Consider the following 18,005-nt stretch of genomic DNA (forward strand, 5'->3'; position numbering starts at 1 on the left):
AAGACACAACATCCATTTATGAATAAAACAATTAATAAAATGGGTATAGAAGGAAAATACCTTAATATTATGAAGACCATATATCACAATCCCTCAGCTAATATCATAATTAATGGTGAAAAACTGAAACCTTTGCTCTATGTTCAGGAAGACAGGGTTGTCCTCTATAACTACTGTCATTCAATGTAGTATTGGAAGTCCTCGCCAGAGCAATCAGGCAGAGGAAAGAAATTAAAGACATCCGAATTGGGAATGAAGTGAAATTGTCACTTTTTGCAGATGCCATGATTTTTTTTAAAAAATTTATTGGGGTGACAATTATTAGTAAAATTACATAGATTTCAGGTGTACAGACATGATTCTTTCTATAGGAAACCCTGAAGACACCACCAAAAAGTTATTAGAAACAATAAACAAATACAGTAAAGTTGCTGGCTATAAAACAAACATACAAAAACCCATTGCATTCCTATATACTAACAATAAATTTTAGAAAAAGAAATGAAAAATAAAAAACAGATAACAATTCCTCTTGCAATTGCAACTAAAAGAACGAAATACCTAGGAATAAACTTAACAGAGAATGTGAAGGACCTATACACTGAAAACTATAAGACATTTTTAGAAGAAACTAAAGAAGACACAAAGACATTCCGTGTTCATGGATTGGAAGAATCAACACAGTTAACATGGCCATATTACCCAAAGAAATATACAGATTTAATGCAATCTCCATCAAAGTCCCAATGGCATTTTTTTTTTCTGATTAGTTCATTCATTTATTCTATTCTCTAGAGTCCACATATAAATGAGATCATATGGTATTTGTCTGTCTCTGTCTGACTTATTTCACTTAGCATAATGTTCTCTAGGTCCATCCATATCGTTGCAAATGGTATGATTTCATTCTTCTTTATGGCTAAGTAATACTCCACTGTATAAATGTTCTTTGTTGATTTATTGATGATAGCCCCCAATGGCATTTATTAAAGAAATAGAACAAAAATAATCTTCAGATTTGTATGGAATCACAAAAAACCCCGAACAGCCAAAGCAATCCTAAGAAAAAAGAATAAGGCTGGAGGTAGCACACTCCCTGACTTCAGCTTTTGCTACAGAGCAACAATAATCAAAACATCATGGTACTAGCAGAAAAACAGGCACACAGATCAATGGAATAGAATTGAAAACTCAAAATAAACCCACATACATATGGACAGATAATTTTTGACTAAGGATCCAAAACATACAATGGAGAAAAGAAAGCCTCATCAATAAATGGTGCTGGAAAAATTGGCAAGCCATGTGCAAAAGAATGAAACTAGACTTCTGTTACCGTATACCAAAATTAACTCAAAATGTATCAAAGACCTAAACATAAGACCTGAAACGATAAACTGTACAGAAGAAAGCATAGCTACTAAACTTATGGACCTTGGGTCAAAGAGAATTTTATGAATTTGACCTCAAAAGCAAGCGAAGTAAAAGTTAGAATAAATAAATGGGACTATATCAAATTAAAAAGCTTCTGCACAGCAAAAGAAACCATAAACAAAACAAAGAGACAACCAACCAAATGGGAGAAGATATTTGCAAACAGCACCTCCGATAAGGGACTAATATCCAAAATATTTAAGGAATTTATACAACTCAACAACACAAAGACAAACAGTCCAGTTAAAAAATGGGCAGAGGACATGAACAGACACTTCTCCCAAGAAAACATACAAATAGCCAACAGATATATGAAAAAAAATGTTCAACTTTACTAGCTATTAGAGAAGTAGAAATCAAAACCACAATGAGATATCACCATGAGGAGATATCACTGTCAGAATGGCTATCATCAACAAGACAAATAATAACAAATGTTTGAGAGACTGTGGAGAAAAAAGAACCCTCAAACACTGTTGGTGGGAATGTAGAGTGGTGCAGCAGCTATGGAAAGCAGTGTGGAGGTTCCTAAAAAAACTCAGAATAGAATTACCATATGACCCAGCAATCCCTCTCTGGATATCCACCCATAAATCTGAAAATATTTATTCTTAAGGATGTATGTACTTGATGTTCATTGTAGTATATTTACGGTGACCAAGACATAGAAACAACCAAAGTGTCCTTCAAAAGATGATTGAATCAAGAACATGTGGAAAATATATATATATATACTTAATTATTGTGTAAAATAATATATATATATATATACTTAATTATTGTGTATATAAAATACACAATGGAATATTACTCTACCATAAGAAAAGGTGAAATATTGCCGTCTGAGACAACATGGATGGATCTTGAGATTATTATGCAAAGCGAAATAAGTCAGAAAAAGTCAAGAACCATATGACTCCACTCATATGTGGGATATAAAACTGAAAGCAAGAAAGGAACAAGACAAGGAAATAAAGAAACAAAAACTCATAGACACAGACACTTAAACAAAATACTCCTAAATAACATTTGGATCAAAAAAGAAACCTCAAGAGAAATTAAAAAAATATTGTAATCTAAATGAAAATAAAAACACACAAAAAAGCAAAAGTAGTGCTTAGAGAGAAATTGATATCAGTGACTGCATGTATTAGAAAATATCTAAAATCAGTAATCTATAATGTTCCCTCTTAGGAAACAAGAAAAAGAGAAGCAAATTAAAACCAAAAGAATATAAACAATCACAAAAATTAGAAGGCTGCAGGAGGGAAATCACAAAGGAAAAAGATAAATCCAGTGATCTGTCACCACTTTTAAGGATGTGGGAAAAAAAATTATGGTACAGTGCAGGCAATGCCAAGAAAATAAAGATCAACATGAAACTCCATGAAAAAATCATACAAGAAAGCAAATCAACGTGTGGTATACTATTTTCCTGTTGTCCATGTAAGAACATCCAAGCCTATAGACAATTTTATAAGACTTTATTTGAGCCAAACTGAGGACATGCCCAGAAGCCAGCTCTCAATGAATTGAGAAAATGCTCTAGAGAATGGCTATTTTGCAGTTCTTTTTATGTATTTAGAATCAAATGAAGGATCAAGGAAGATTACACGAAATCCATAGGTGGTAGATTAAGGCATTTCAAAGCTGTGTTACTCTAGATGTACAAGAACAATGGACAGGGCTGGCTAAGGCAAAGATAAACCTTTTACTAAGGAAGTTATAAACCTGGGTGTGACTACCTACCATAACCTACTTAGTTAGGAATTTATGATCAGATCACCCTATGTGGTTACTTTCCTTCACTGACCTTGTCAGATTTATTACACAATCCCTTTTTTATTCACACCATTCAGTGAAAAATATTTATGTGATCATCATAATAAAAATATTCTTTATTGATTTGCATCTTTGAGAATCAACCTGTAGACAAAGTGTGCAAGGCTTAATTATGTTTATTGAATAGAATATTATTACTAACCAATATAGAGTACAGAAATAACTGTACGGTGGTGGAAAGAAAGAATGCAGTAAAAGAAGGGCAGGAGAGCTAATATTCTTTTCTTTCAAAGTGTAGAATAGAGAGACACTATCTTTAGCAGATAAAACAACAAACAAACAAATGAACAAAACCCCTAAAGCTAACACCGTACTTAATGGTAAGAAAGTAGATGTTTTCCCCTTAAGATCAGGAACAGAGGAAGGAAGTCCCTTATCACTACTTCTATTCAACATGGTACTGGAAGTCCCAGCTAATGCAGGATGGTTAAGAAAATAAAATAAAAGGTATACAGATTGGGAAGGAAAAAAAGTTGTCCTTGTTCACAGATGGCATAGTTTTCTATGTTGAATATTCCAAAGAATCAACAAAAAAACTAAAACTATGAAATAACTGTAGCAAGGCTGTAGGATACAAAGTAAAATACCAAAGTCAATTGCTTTTCTGTACACTAACAATGAACAAATGGACTTTGAAATTCAAAACACAACACCATTTACATTAGCAGTAAAATAAATTAAATACTTAGGTATAAATGTAACAAAATACCTACAAGATCTATACTACAAAAAGTACAAAAGTCTGCTAAAAGAAATCAAGAATTTAAATTAATAGATAGATATTCTATGTTCAGCGATAGAAAGACTCAACAGTATTAACCTCTAAATTTTTCTTAAGTTGATCTACACATTCAAGACCATCCCAATCAAAATCCCAGCAAGTTATTTTGTGGATATAAACAAACTGATTTTAAAGTTTATATGGAAAGCAAAAAGATCTAGAATAGCAAAGACAATACTGAAGAAAAATAACAAAGTTGGAAGACTGACAATACTGAACTTCAAGACATACAATAGAGCCACCGTAATCAAGACAGTGTGGTACTGTTCAAAGAAATAAATCAGTGGAACATAACAGAGAGCCTAGAAATAGACTCACATAAATATAGTCTTTGACAAGAAACAAAGACATTTCAATGGAGAAAGGACAGTCTTTACAATAGTATTGGAAGAACTGGATATACATGCACACAAAATGAATCTTGAAAAAGACCTTACATCAAATATAACTCAAAATGAACCACAGACTTAAATGTAAAATGCAAAACCAAAAATCTCCTAGAAGAAATAAGCAGAAAGTCTGGATGGTCTTGGTTTGACAATGAGTTTTCAGATACAAAACCAGAAGCACAACTCATGAAAAAATAAATTGATGTGTGACTTCACTAAAGTGAAAACTTCTGATGTGCAAAAGATACTGGTAAAAGAATGAAAAGACAAGTCACAGATTAGGAGAAAATATTTGCAAAAGACATCTGATAAAGGACCAAAACATACAAAGAACTCTTAAAACTCAACAATAAGAAAATAAACAACCTGATTAAAAATGGGCCAAAGAGACTTCCGGAAAAATGGCGGCGTGAGGTGAGCCTCTGTAAAGCTCCCCTGGAATTTACAACGAATCGAACAACAAAAACTCCACAAAGGACTCCCTGCACAGGACACAGGCAACACGAAGAGGCCCACTACCGAAGTCACCTACAGGTGGGAGATTCGCGCGAGTGGAGGGAGGAGGGAAGGAAGAAGGGAGCGGTGACGGAGACGCGCGGGCGGAGGACGCAGACCTAGCTCAGTGCGCCGAGCTCGCTACTTCCCGGAACTACCGCAGCTGCGGGAGAGGGAAGAACTCGGACTGCTAGGGCTCCGCCAGGGCTCCACAGGGCTGAGGGGACAGCATATAACACGGCTGAACCCAACACTCACGGCAGAGACCTCGGAGAAAAGACTGAGGGAAAAAGGCTGAAAACGGTGGTTTAAGCCCGCACTGCCGAGCAGAGAACGGAGCCTTAGGCACTGAGACTAGCCGCCCCCTCCCTCCCCTCCCAGAGCTCGCCCCGCCCCCACCTGCCCGGTGCTAAAAGCGAAACAGTAGCAGTGTCAGATCAAAACAACAGAAAATTTGCTGTTTTGAGAACTGTGGACTGCAAACACAATTTCACAGCCCAACTAGTTCCAGCAAAGGGGAGAGAGCTGTGGAAGCAGGACCGGCTGTGGTGGTGGTTGCCGCCATTGCTCTGGGCCACCTCTCACAACTCACCCCGCCTCTGACCCCACCTATCTGGGCGGATCCCTGCAGGAGTAAACAGAACTGCTGAAACCTACGGGCTCTGAATCAGGAGCTGGAAGAGCTTTGGAACATCAAAAGCTCTCCGCATACCCACCGGGACACTGCGCCCTGTGACCTAGACGAACTATTAACAGAGGAGAAGCCCGTCTCCCAGGGAATCCCCCCATTGTGTGAGAAGTTGGAATAGTGCAGAGAAAACATAGCACTACTGTGTGGGAGAAGGAAAATAAGTTGCAGTTGGAGAAATAATAAAACATTCTACCAACAAGTACTGGCAAACAAAAGAAAGACCGCTTTCTATCAACCTGTTGCAGAAGCCACTCCTGTAGATGTCTAGGAAGAGAAATAGTAAACCAGTAATCGCCATGAATAACCAAGGCAACAAGATAACTCAGAAAGAAAGTGAAAAATCTCCAGAGAAGGCACTTAAAGATACAGAAATATGTGACTTAAATGACAGAGAATTCAAGATTGCAGTTCTGAAAAAACTCAACGAGATACAAGAAAACACAGATAGGCAGTTAAAGGAACTCAGAAACTCAATCAAAGAACAGCATGAGCATTTTACGAAAGAGATTGAAATCTTAAAAAAGAACCAAATAGAATTTCTGGAGATTAAGAACTCAATAGAAGAAATTAAGAATGAAATAACCAGCTTAGGTAGTAGAGTTGACCAGATGGAGGAAAGAATCAGTGACATCGAAGATAGAAACCTGGAAATGACACAGAGAGAAGAAGAAAGAGACTTGAGACTTAAAAGAAATGAAAGAACTCTACAAGAACTTTCTGACTCCATCAGAAAGAGCAATATAAGAATAATGGGCATACCAGAAGGAGAAGAAAGAGAGAAGGGAACAGAGAATATATTCAAACAAATTGTCGATGAGAACTTCCCAAATTTGTGGACAGAACTGGACCCTCGAATCCAAGAAGCAAATAGAACACCTAGTTACCTCAATCCCAACAGGCCTTCTCCAAGGCACATTGTATTGAAGCTGTCTAAAATCAACGACAAAGAAAGAATCCTCAAGGCAGCCAGGGAAAAGAAGATGGTAACTTACAAAGGAAAGCCCATTAGATTATCATCAGATTTTTCAGCAGAAACTCTACAAGCCAGGAGGAAGTGGAACCAAATATTCAAACTATTGGAAGAGAGAAATCATGAGCCAAGAATAATATATCCAGCAAAGATATCCTTTAGATATGAAGGAGGAATAAAGACCTTTCCAGACATACAGAAGCTGAGGAATTTTCTAATACACGACCTGCACTACAAGAAATACTAAAGGAGGCTATTCGACCACCATCAACAGGGACAATTTGTGGCAACCAAAACTCAAAAAGGGGGAGAGTAAAGGCCTGAACCGGAATATGGGAATGGAGAAAGTAAGCGTGCTGAAGATAATGGAATACTCTAAATATCAAACTTTCTTTTACATAAACTTAAGGGTAACCACTCAAAAAAAATCCAGAACTGAAATATATACTGAAATAAGAGAAGAAACAGAGGGAAACATCATAGAATACCACCACACAGAAATAATAGACAACAACAAAAAGGCAAAGAAACAATGGAGACACAGCCTTACCAGAAAACTAAAGATAGAATGACAGGAAATCCTCACATATCAATAATCACCCTAAATGTAAATGGACTGAACTCACCAATAAAAAGGCACAGAGTAGCAGATTGGATCAAAAAACTAAACCCAACCATATGCTGTCTCCAAGAGACACATCTCAGCTACAAGGACAAGCATAGACTCAAAGTGAAAGGGTGGAAATTGACACTCCAAGCAAATGGTACCCAGAGAAAATCAGGTGTAGCCATAATGATATCAGATGAAACAGACTTCAAGGTGAAAAAGATAACAAGAGATAAAGATGGACATTTCATAATGGTGAAGGGGACTGTACAACAAGAAGACATAACAGTCATCAATATTTATGCCCCCAATCAGGGAGCACCGAAATACACCAAGCAACTACTAACAGAACTAAAGGGAGAAATTGACCAAAACACAATTATACTAGGGGACTTAAATACATCATTGACAGCTATGGATAGATCATCCAAACAGAAAATAAATAACGAAATAGTAGCCCTAAATGACACATTAGATGAAATGGACATAATTGACATTTATAGAGCACTTCATCCTAAAACATCAGACTATACATTCTTTTCTAGTGTACATGGAACATTCTCAAGGATAGACCATATATTGGGACATAAAATCAGTCTCAACAAATTTAAGAAGATTGAAATCATACCATGCATATTCTCTGATCACAAGGCTTTGAAATTGGATATCAACTGTAAAAAGAAAGCCGGGAAAAACACAAATACATGGAGATTAAACAACATACTTTTAAAGAAGGACTGGGTCAAAGAAGAAATTAGAGGAGAGATCAAAAGATACATAGAAACAAATGACAATGAAAATACATCCTACCAAAATTTTTGGGATGCAGCGAAAGCAGTTTTAAGAGGGAAATTTATCTCATTACAGGCCTATCTCAAGAAACAAGAAAACTCCCAAATAAATAACCTCATGTTACACCTTAAAGAACTAGAAAAAGAAGAACAAGTAAAACCCAAGGTCAGCAGAAGAAAGGAAATAATAAAAATTAGAGCAGAACTAAATGAAATAGAGAACAAAAAGACAATAGAAAAAATTAATGTGACAAAGAGCTGGTTCTTTGAAAAGATTAACAAAATTGACAAACCCTTGGCTAGACTTACTAAGATAAAAGAGAGAAGACACTGATTAACAAAATCAGAAACGTAAAAGGGGAAGTTATCACGGACACCACAGAAATACAAAGGATCATCCAAGAATACTATGAAGGACTATATGCCACCAAATTCAACAACCTAGAAGAAATGGACAAGTTCTTAGAAACATATAGCCTTCCAAGGCTGAACCATGAAGAACTGGAAAATCTAAACAGACCGATCACCAGTAACTAAATTGAATCAGTCATCCAAAACCTTCCCAAAAGCAAAAGTCCGGGACCAGATGGCTTCACTAGTGAATTCTACCAAACCTTCAAAGAGGATCTAATACCAATTCTGCACAAACTCTTCCAAAAATTGAAGAAGAGACAGTACTCCCTAACTCATTTTATGAGGCCAACATTACCCTGATACCAAAACCTGGTAAGGACAGCACAAATAAAGAAAACTACAGACCAATATCTCTAATGAATACCGATGCAAAAATCCTAAATAAAATTCTAGCAAATCGAATACAACAATGCATTAAAAAGATTATTCATCACGACCAAGTGGGGTTCATCCCGGGCACAAGGATGGTTCAACATACGAATCCATCAATGTGATACATCACATAAACAAAATAAAGGACAAAAATCATATGATTATATCAATTGATGCAGAAAAAGCATTTGACAAGATACAACATCCATTTATGATTAAAACACTTAATAAAATGGGTATAGAAGGAAAATACCTTAACATAATAAAGGCCATATATGACAAGCCCTCTGCTAATCTCATAATTAATGGAGAAAAGCTGAAGCCCTTTGCTCTACGTTCAGGAACACGACAGGGATGTCCCCTATCACCTCTGCTTTTCAACATAGTGTTGGAAGTCCTTGCCAGAGCAATCAGGCAAGAGAAAGAAATAAAAGGCATCAAATTGGGAATGAAGAAGTTAAATTATCACTCTTTGCAGATGACATGATGCTATATATAGAAAACCCTAAAGACTCCACCAAAAAGCTATTAGAAACAATCAACGAATACAGTAAAGTTGCGGCTACAAAATCAACGCACAAAAGTCCATTGCCTTCCTATATACTAACAATGAAATCTCAGAAAAAGAAATACAAAAACAATTCCTTTTGCAATGGCAGCAAAAAGAATAAAATACCTAGGAATAAACTTAACCAAGGATGTGAAAGACCTATATGCTGAAAACTATAAGACTTTTTTGAAAGAAATTGAAGAAGACACAAAGAAATGGAAAGACATTCCATGCTCATGGATTGGAAGAATCAACATAGTTAAAATGGCCATATTACCCAAAGCAATATACAGATTCAATGCAATCCCCATCAAAATCCCAATGGCATATTTTAAAGAAATAGAACAAAAAATCATCAGATTTTTTGGAACCACAAAAGACCCCGAATAGCCAAAGCAATCTTAAGAAAAAGAACTATAATGGAGGTATCACACTTCCTGACTTTGGCTTGTACTACAGGGCTACAATAATCAAAACAGCATGGTATTGGCAGAAAAACAGACACATAGACCAATGGAATAGAATTGAGAACCCAGAAATAAAACCACATAAATATGGACAGATAATTTTTGACAAAGAAGCTAAAACATACAATGGAGCAAAGACAGCCTCTTCAATAAATGGTGCTGGGAGAATTGGATAGCCACGTGCAAAAGAATGAAACTGGACTGCTATTTGTCACCATGTACCAAAGTTAATTCAAAATGGATCAAAGACTTAAGCATAAGACCTGACACAATAAACTGCATAGAAGAAAACATAGGTACTAAACTTATGGACCTTGGGTTCAAAGAGCATTTTATGAACTTGACTCCAAAGGCAATGGAAGTAAAAGCTAAAATAAACGAATGGGACTATATGAAACTTAAAAGCTTCTGCACAGCAAAAGAAACCATTGACAAAATAAAGAGGCCACCAACTGAATGGGAGAAGATTTTTGCAAACAGTGCCTCCGATAAGGGGCTAGTATCCAGAATATACAAGGAACTCATGCAACTCAACAACAAAAAAACAAACAACCCAATTGAAAAATGGGCAGAGGACTTGAAGAGACATTTCTCCAAAGAGGACATACAAATGGCAAATAAACATATGAAAAAATGCTCAACATCACTAATCATCAGAGAAATGCAAATCAAAACCACAATGAGATATCACCTCACCCCAGTCAGAATGGCTATCATCAACAAGACAAATAGTAACAAATGTTGGAGAGGTTGTGGAGAAAAAGGAACCCTCATACACTGTTGGTGGGAATGCAGACTGGTGCAGCCGTTATGGAAGGCAGTGTGGAGGTTCCTCAAAGAATTACGAATAGAATTGCCATATGACCCAGCAATCCCTCTCCTGGGTATCTACCCAAAAATCTGAAAACATTTAGAGATAAAGACACATGTGCTCAATGTTCATTGCAGCTTTGTTTACAGTGGCCAAGACATGGAAACAACCAAAATGTCCTTCGATAGATGAATGGATAAAGAAGTTGTGGTACATATACACAATGGAATACTATTCGGCAGTGAGAAAAGATGATATAGGAACATTTGTGACAACATGGATGGATCTTGAGAGAGTAATGCTGAGCGAAACAAGTCAGACAGAAAAAGCAGAGAACCATGTGATTTCACTGATATGTGGTATATAAACCAAAAACAACAAAAGAACAAGACAAACAAATGAGAAACAGAAACTCATAGACACGGACAATAGTTTAGTGGTTGCCAGAGGGTAAGGGGGGTGGGGGGGGGAGGTGAGGGTAAGGGGGATCGAATATATGGTGATGGAAGAACTGACTCTGGGTGATGAACATACAATGGGATTTATAGATGATGTAATACAGAATTGTACACCTGAAATCTATGTAATTTTACTAACAATTGTCACCCCAATAAATTTAATTAAAAAAAAAAAAAAAAAAAAATGGGCCAAAGACACCAAATGCTGGTGAGGATGTGGAGCAATAGGAACTCTCATTCATTGCTGGTAGGAATGCAAAATGGAATACTTACCTTACCTTGGAAGATAAGGCTGGCAACTTTTTTCAAAGCTAAACATAGTCTTACCATATGATCCAGCAATTGCATTCATTGATATTTACCTAAATGAGTTGAAAATATGTCCACAAAAACACATACACACAAATGTTTATAATAGCTTTATTCATAATTGCTAAAGCATGGAAGCTACCAAGATATCCTTCAGTAGGTGAATGGAGAAATAAACTGTGGTACATCTAAACAATGGAATATTATTATTCAGCACTGAAAAGAAATGCACTATCAAGCTAAGAAAAAACATGGAGGAACCAGTCTTAAATGCATATTACTAATGAAAGATAGCCAATCTGAAAAGGCTTGTGTGATTCCAACTATATCACATTCTGGAAAAGGTAAAACTATGGAGACAGTAAAAAGATTGTAGTTGCCAGAGGTTTGAGGTGGGGGAATAGGGAAGGAAGCATTATAGGTGGTGCACAGTGGATTTTTAAGGCACTGAAACTATCTTGTATGATAGTTGTGGTTACATGATAGTATACAACTGTCAAAACCAACAGAACTATAAAACATAAGGCGTGAACCCTGGCTTCACTGGGTTTAAGGGCCCTGGCTCCCTTGGGTAAGGGGGCCGTAACCCTGGTCATTCTAGCTTGTTCCCAGAGCAATTCCCCCTGGTCAACCCAGTGCCCTGGCTGGCTGTGGCTGCTTAGAGAAGACGATTTCTCTGATACTGGCCTTGATGGCCATGGTTGGACTAGCTGGACACAACTGACACTTAAAGCCCTTCCACAATACTTAGGCCACTGGAGCAACCTGTGTTTCCTAGAACATTTATTAACTGAGTTGTTGCAAGCGGCTGAGAACTTCCGATTGACAAACCAGTGGTGCAGTGTTCAGTACCATGTGCTCTGCAGGCTGCCTCCCCTCCTGGAACTCACCTCCTCCCTGCTCACCACCCTCAATCTTCACACAGAACTTTCATAGCAAGGAGCTATGAGGTACTCCAACGATTCTCTATTTAAAAATATCTAAAGCTAAATAAAATGCTCTAAATATATTTATTAAGTGATTGAGAAAGGAAAAAGTACCTAACAGAACTGGCTTAATTAGAAATGGTGATCCCACCAATTTATAAGAAAATAACTTTTCATCTTAATACAAGGGAAATACATAAGCCTACCGGAAACTGTTTGCTCTACTGTTTAGAAATGCCATTCTCTTTCTCCACTAATAACACCTTAGGAAATTCTAGCCACAGGAAAAGAACATTCTATTTACTGAATTCTTGGCTTTAAGTTGGGATGAGAGCAGAATGAGCAATGGACAGATGGGGAAGGTCATTTATAATTGATATGCCCTTTTTACTGCATAATGGAAGCAAGAACCATGGTATCAGTAATGCACACACACTGATAAAGCCCTAGAATAAAAGCACAGACCCAGAGAGCAACACTTTGGTGTTTGTGATGTAGCCAGGTGGAATGGGCATGGGGAGCTGCAGCTGCTCTGCTTCTTCAGTGTGTCAGGCATGCGGGCACCACACCAGTACCCATGCGGATGTTTTCCATTAAGGCTGATGACAGCAGCCCCTGTCCCCAGGGCATCCCTCACTTTATGGAAGTGATACATTTAGTCAAGTCCACAAAGAATTGGAGATAGGATATAATTTCCATTATACAGCCTATGTACAGGATCCTAGGCAGCTCTCCTTCATATGCTTAGGTGCTTACGGGGCTGAAAAACTGTTATCCCTGGGCCATTTAAGTTTGTCTCATGCTACCAGAAATAGAGCGTTGTGATGGATCAAATTGCCTATTGTTTACTTAACAAATATTTAGTCCTCGTCCTCTACATGAAGGTTCTGTTTGGAGTGAAGTGAACCCTGAGCCTCATCAGTGTTCCAGCAGCTGCCACCAGGCATGGTCCACTGTGCAATGACATGCAAACTGTGACTGTCCACCTAGAATAAAGCTCCTTCAGTATTCCAATAGCTAAGCCCAGGCACACCTTCGTGAGAGAGGGTAAAGGGAATGATGTGTGAAATGCAAACAATGGGTCTCAGTAGCACTGTTTAAGTGCAAAACAGCAGCCTCTCTTGATGGTGCTTTCTACCTGATGACCAAGATGCTTGAGACTAAGGAGTCAGCTGTGCCATCTGGAGAGTGAGAGAATAGGGGAGGATAGGAAATTTTTGAATGTGCCATGTTGTGAAACCAGAAAGCTGAGGGCTTTCTGTCTCCCCAACTCAGAGTACTTGGCAGTTGGAGAAGCCCAGGTGTTCCCTCAAAGGCACTGCTGGCAAAATAGCCAAACTCTTGTTTGTGAGTTCCCCTTTTCGAGGTTCCATGAAGATCCTCTACTAATGGTGGCCCTCTCCAGAGAGCTTACAATGGACAATGGATTTCTCTACCGTGGTTATATTTTCCTGAAATTGCCCTTTGGTCATCTTGTTTGGACTCAGAATGCCTAAACCTCTTTAGTTTCAGTTCTGTTTGGATGTGTTTTCTTTCTGTAGATGCCTTTCCTCAAGCATGGAGGTGTTACATATTCTTCCTAATTTTACTTTTATACCATTTTCTATGTATGATGATGGTCAATATGAAAACTATATAAAAACAATAGAAATATACCCCAAAGAATAGAAAATATATGTCCAATCAGAAGCCTTACATAAATATTCACCGTTAATAACATATCAAAAAAATGGATATTGACTGATGAATGGATAAACAAAATGTGGTATGTCCATATGATGGAATATTCAACCATAAAAAGAATGGTGTACTGATTGAAAAATGCTACAATGTGGATGAATCTTGAAAATGTTCTGCTCAGTGAAAGCAGCCAGAAACAGAAGAACTCATATTACATGATTCCATTCACACGAAATGTCCAGAATAGGCAAATCCATAGAGACAGAACATAGATTTAGTAGTTGCCATAGACTAGGCAGAGTGGGGAGTGACTGCTAATGGACACAGGGTTTCCTTTTGGGGTGATGAAAATATTCTGGAACTAGTAAGTTGGGATAGTTGCACAACTGTGTAAATACACTACAAATCACTGAGTTACATATTTTAAAAGAATGAATTTCATGATACGTGAATTATATCTCAATTAAGCTGTTATTAAAAACTAGAATGCCACTTTGTTTTCAAAGCCATTAAGATGTCAAAGACAGAATATAAAATAGGAAATGGTTGCACAACATTGTGAACGGACTAAATGCCACCTAATTGCTCACTTTAAAATGGTTAATTTTATGTTTTGTAAATCCCACCTCTAAATTATTTTTTTAAAATATGAAGTTCTGCAGAAACTAGAAAAATCAGGTCTTCTCTCCCCACAAATATCTACACATTTTCTTCTTTTGGCATCTCTGCAGTACTCACTGGGTATAATTAAGAACAGGTTAGGTACCAAACTCTCCTTTGAAAGCTAGCTCTTCAGGTACATACCGTTTCCCTGAAAATAAGACCCAGCTGTACCATCAGTTCTAATGCATCTTTTGGAGCAAAAATTAATATAAGACCCGGTATTATTTTAATATAAGAACGGGTTTTTCATAATATGATATGATATGATACATGATATAATATAATATAGTACCGGATCTTATATTAATTTTTGCTCCAAAAGATGCATTAGAGCTGATAGTCCGGGTAGGTCTTATTTTCAGGGAAACATGGTATTTTCTCATAAAACGGTCCTATAGCTGGTGGTGATTCTCACAATTAGCAGGCTCCCATACAGCCTAAGTGGTGAGGCACATGGCAGTGACTTTCATATGTGGATCACAGAACACCACTGGGGTGCTGTTTCCTCATCGTTTTCTCTCCTCTGAGCCCTTGAACAAACCTGGGCTGAGAAAGGTGAGGGGGATGGGAGGAGAACAGGTAGCAACCAACTAGGAGAATGAAGGTGGAAGGGAAGTCTCTATGGTAGCAGGCTGTGGGCAAGCTCTTGAGGACCATGCACAGTGCATCAACTCTGGGGCACGGGGCAACTGGGCTCAGAGAAGTGGCCACATACAGTCTGGATGTTCAGCCTCCATAGACTCTTGGTCTGAGCACTTCATCTTCCTGCCAACAACCAAACCCTGCTTTGCACCATAGCCTATCTATGGTACTGAAAGAATTGCTTCATTTAAGACAAAAATCTGATCATATAGCCTCCTTAGCATGGATGGGGAAAGCAGAACAAGACAGAACCAGCCCTGTCCCATGATGGCTCTACGTTTCCTCCAGCACATGAAGCTTTTACAACTGCTCTGGGCACCTTTATGGTTTTCTCATAGGCCCTCCCACCTGTTCTGAAGGCTTTTACCAACTCTGCCTGAAAAGCCTGATTGTCCCAAGGCCACACACCCACTGTCACTGGCTGTAGCCTTCACCCAGCTATCCCTATCTGTGGCACTGGAAGCATTGAGATGTTTATCTTCTCCACTAACACTAGTGGAGTGCTTCAAACCCCAAAAAAGTCATCTACATTATCTTATTTAATCCTCAACAATGCTTGATACTATTATTCCTGTTTTACAGATGAAAAGATGGAGGCCCAGATGACAGGTGACTTGTTGAGTCTGCTTTCTTCATGACCTCCAGGCTATACTGCTCTCACTTCTTCGCATCAAATCACAACCTTATGGTTTGGTACTAACCTTAAAAGGAGATGCACAGAAGGAAAAAATCCAAATGACCTCAACACAATAAACAAATGCTAAATCTCACAAGTACACAGTGAAATGTGAATTAAAGCAACAATAGGGTCACAGTTTTTGCTGTTCATAAAAATCACAAAAGATTCAGAAATGTCGTGGTGGGCAAGGGTGGAGGAAACAAGTCCTCTTAGACGTTACTTTTGGAAGTGTAAATTTTTACACGTTTTGGAAATTAATTTAATAATATCTTTTAATATTAAGGATACAAAAACCAATAGCATTTCATCAAAAAGGTTGAACATAGCAATTCCATTCCTGGATACATACCCAAAATTTGAAAACAGGTGTTCAAACAACTGGTCCACAAATATTCCTAGCCGCATTGTTTAGCAAAAAAGTAGAAACAACCCAATATCCATCAACTGATGAATGAATAAACAAATTATGGTACACCATAAAATGAAACACTCAGCCATAAAAAAAATATGAAGTGCTGATACATGCTACATCATGGATGACTTTGAAAGCATTATGCCAAGTGAAAGAAGCCAATCATGAAAGACCATATAATGTATGATTTCATGTATGTGAAATATCCATAAAAGGCAAATCTATAGAGACAGAAAGTAGATCTGCGCTTTCGTAAGACCATGGTGTAGAGGGGTAAAGAAGGGGAGAGCATAGTGGGGGGTGACTGACAATGGTCATGGGATTGAGTTTTGGAATGATGACAATGTTGTAAAATTAGATTGTAGTGATGGTTGCACAACTCTGTGACTATACCAAAACATTTCAAATGAGTGAACTGTAGCATAAATTATATCTCAATAAAGTTGGTTAAAAAAATACATGAGCCCTATGACCCTGAAATCCTCCTGCACAGAAATCAATAAGGACTGATATAAGGAAAGATGTTTTTTCAACCTTGCTTATAATTGCAAAACAGAGGAACACCTTGGATGTCCATTACCGGAGGGACAGTTTATTCATATGAGGGAATATTATGTGACTATTAATATCTTGAGTTAGATCTCTCTTTACTACCTGGATGGTCATCCCTGCTAAGAGTATTGAGGAAAGCAAGTGACAGAATAACCATCCCGTTTTGCAAAGTCATAGAAGTTCCCATTGAAGGGGGCAGACCTGTGTCCTCCTGTGCTTAGGGTGTAACATGGTAGGTGCGTGGTGGTAGATTGTTACCTTCTTTTTTATTCATATTTCACTAGTTCGAATGGACGTGTATTATTTTTATTACTAAAAGATTTATAAAGTTAAAAAATAAAGTATTAATGCTATTTTCAGCTTCAGACTCTATATCCAACCAGCTATTGAAACATCTCCCTCTCAAACTCTCCTCGACAGAACTAAGGTTGTCCCCTCAAAGCTGGTCTCTTCCACCATGTCCCACTTCACTGAACAGCACTACCATTACCTGTTCATCTAAGCCAGAATCTTAGAGGTCGTCATGTACATTCTCACCCTACGTGTATGCCTTGTTCCCTCTTACCAAATTCATTACCCAACCTGTCAAACGCCCTCTTACCTAAGTCTACTCTTGGATTTACTTGTCAACCTCCCTTTTCTCACTCCTTAGACTGGTGCTCTCCCTCCCATTGGCTACTACCCAAGGCCCCAGCCCCTCCACTCTGCTCTGCAGAGACTTAAATTAGACTATGCTGTCTCCCTGTCAAGATGACAGAGCACACTCCTGACAATGCTGCCCACTCCACTGCATGAGCTGGCCCCTCCAGCCTCTTCTCAGGTCACTCTCTCCATCCAGATGACTTTCTTGCCTCTTTCCAAACTCTAGTGCTTACCTACTCTATCCTGTTAGCAGCCTTTATGAGTCCTTTTTTTTTCCCCACCAGACATTCTTTCTGCCCCCACCCATTCACCTAATTAGCTGCCTCTTACCCTTCAGATCAGGCCCAAGGCTCCTGTCATTAGGGAGACTTCAGTGACCTCCCAGACAAATTGAGGTGCTGTTAATCAGCATCTGGAGTACTTTTTTT

At 38.0% G+C, this 18,005-nt stretch overlaps 1 protein-coding gene across 6 annotated transcripts in view; it reads right to left on the bottom strand.

The window, feature by feature from the left end:
• SPIDR (scaffold protein involved in DNA repair) overlaps window positions 1–18,005 on the bottom strand; it is a 565,282-nt gene that overhangs the window by 20,329 nt on the left and 526,948 nt on the right. The window lies entirely within an intron of this gene.

This window comes from Rhinolophus sinicus, linkage group LG14, assembly GCF_036562045.2.
Source record: "Rhinolophus sinicus isolate RSC01 linkage group LG14, ASM3656204v1, whole genome shotgun sequence".
In the NCBI taxonomy this organism is placed as follows: domain Eukaryota; kingdom Metazoa; phylum Chordata; class Mammalia; order Chiroptera; family Rhinolophidae; genus Rhinolophus; species Rhinolophus sinicus.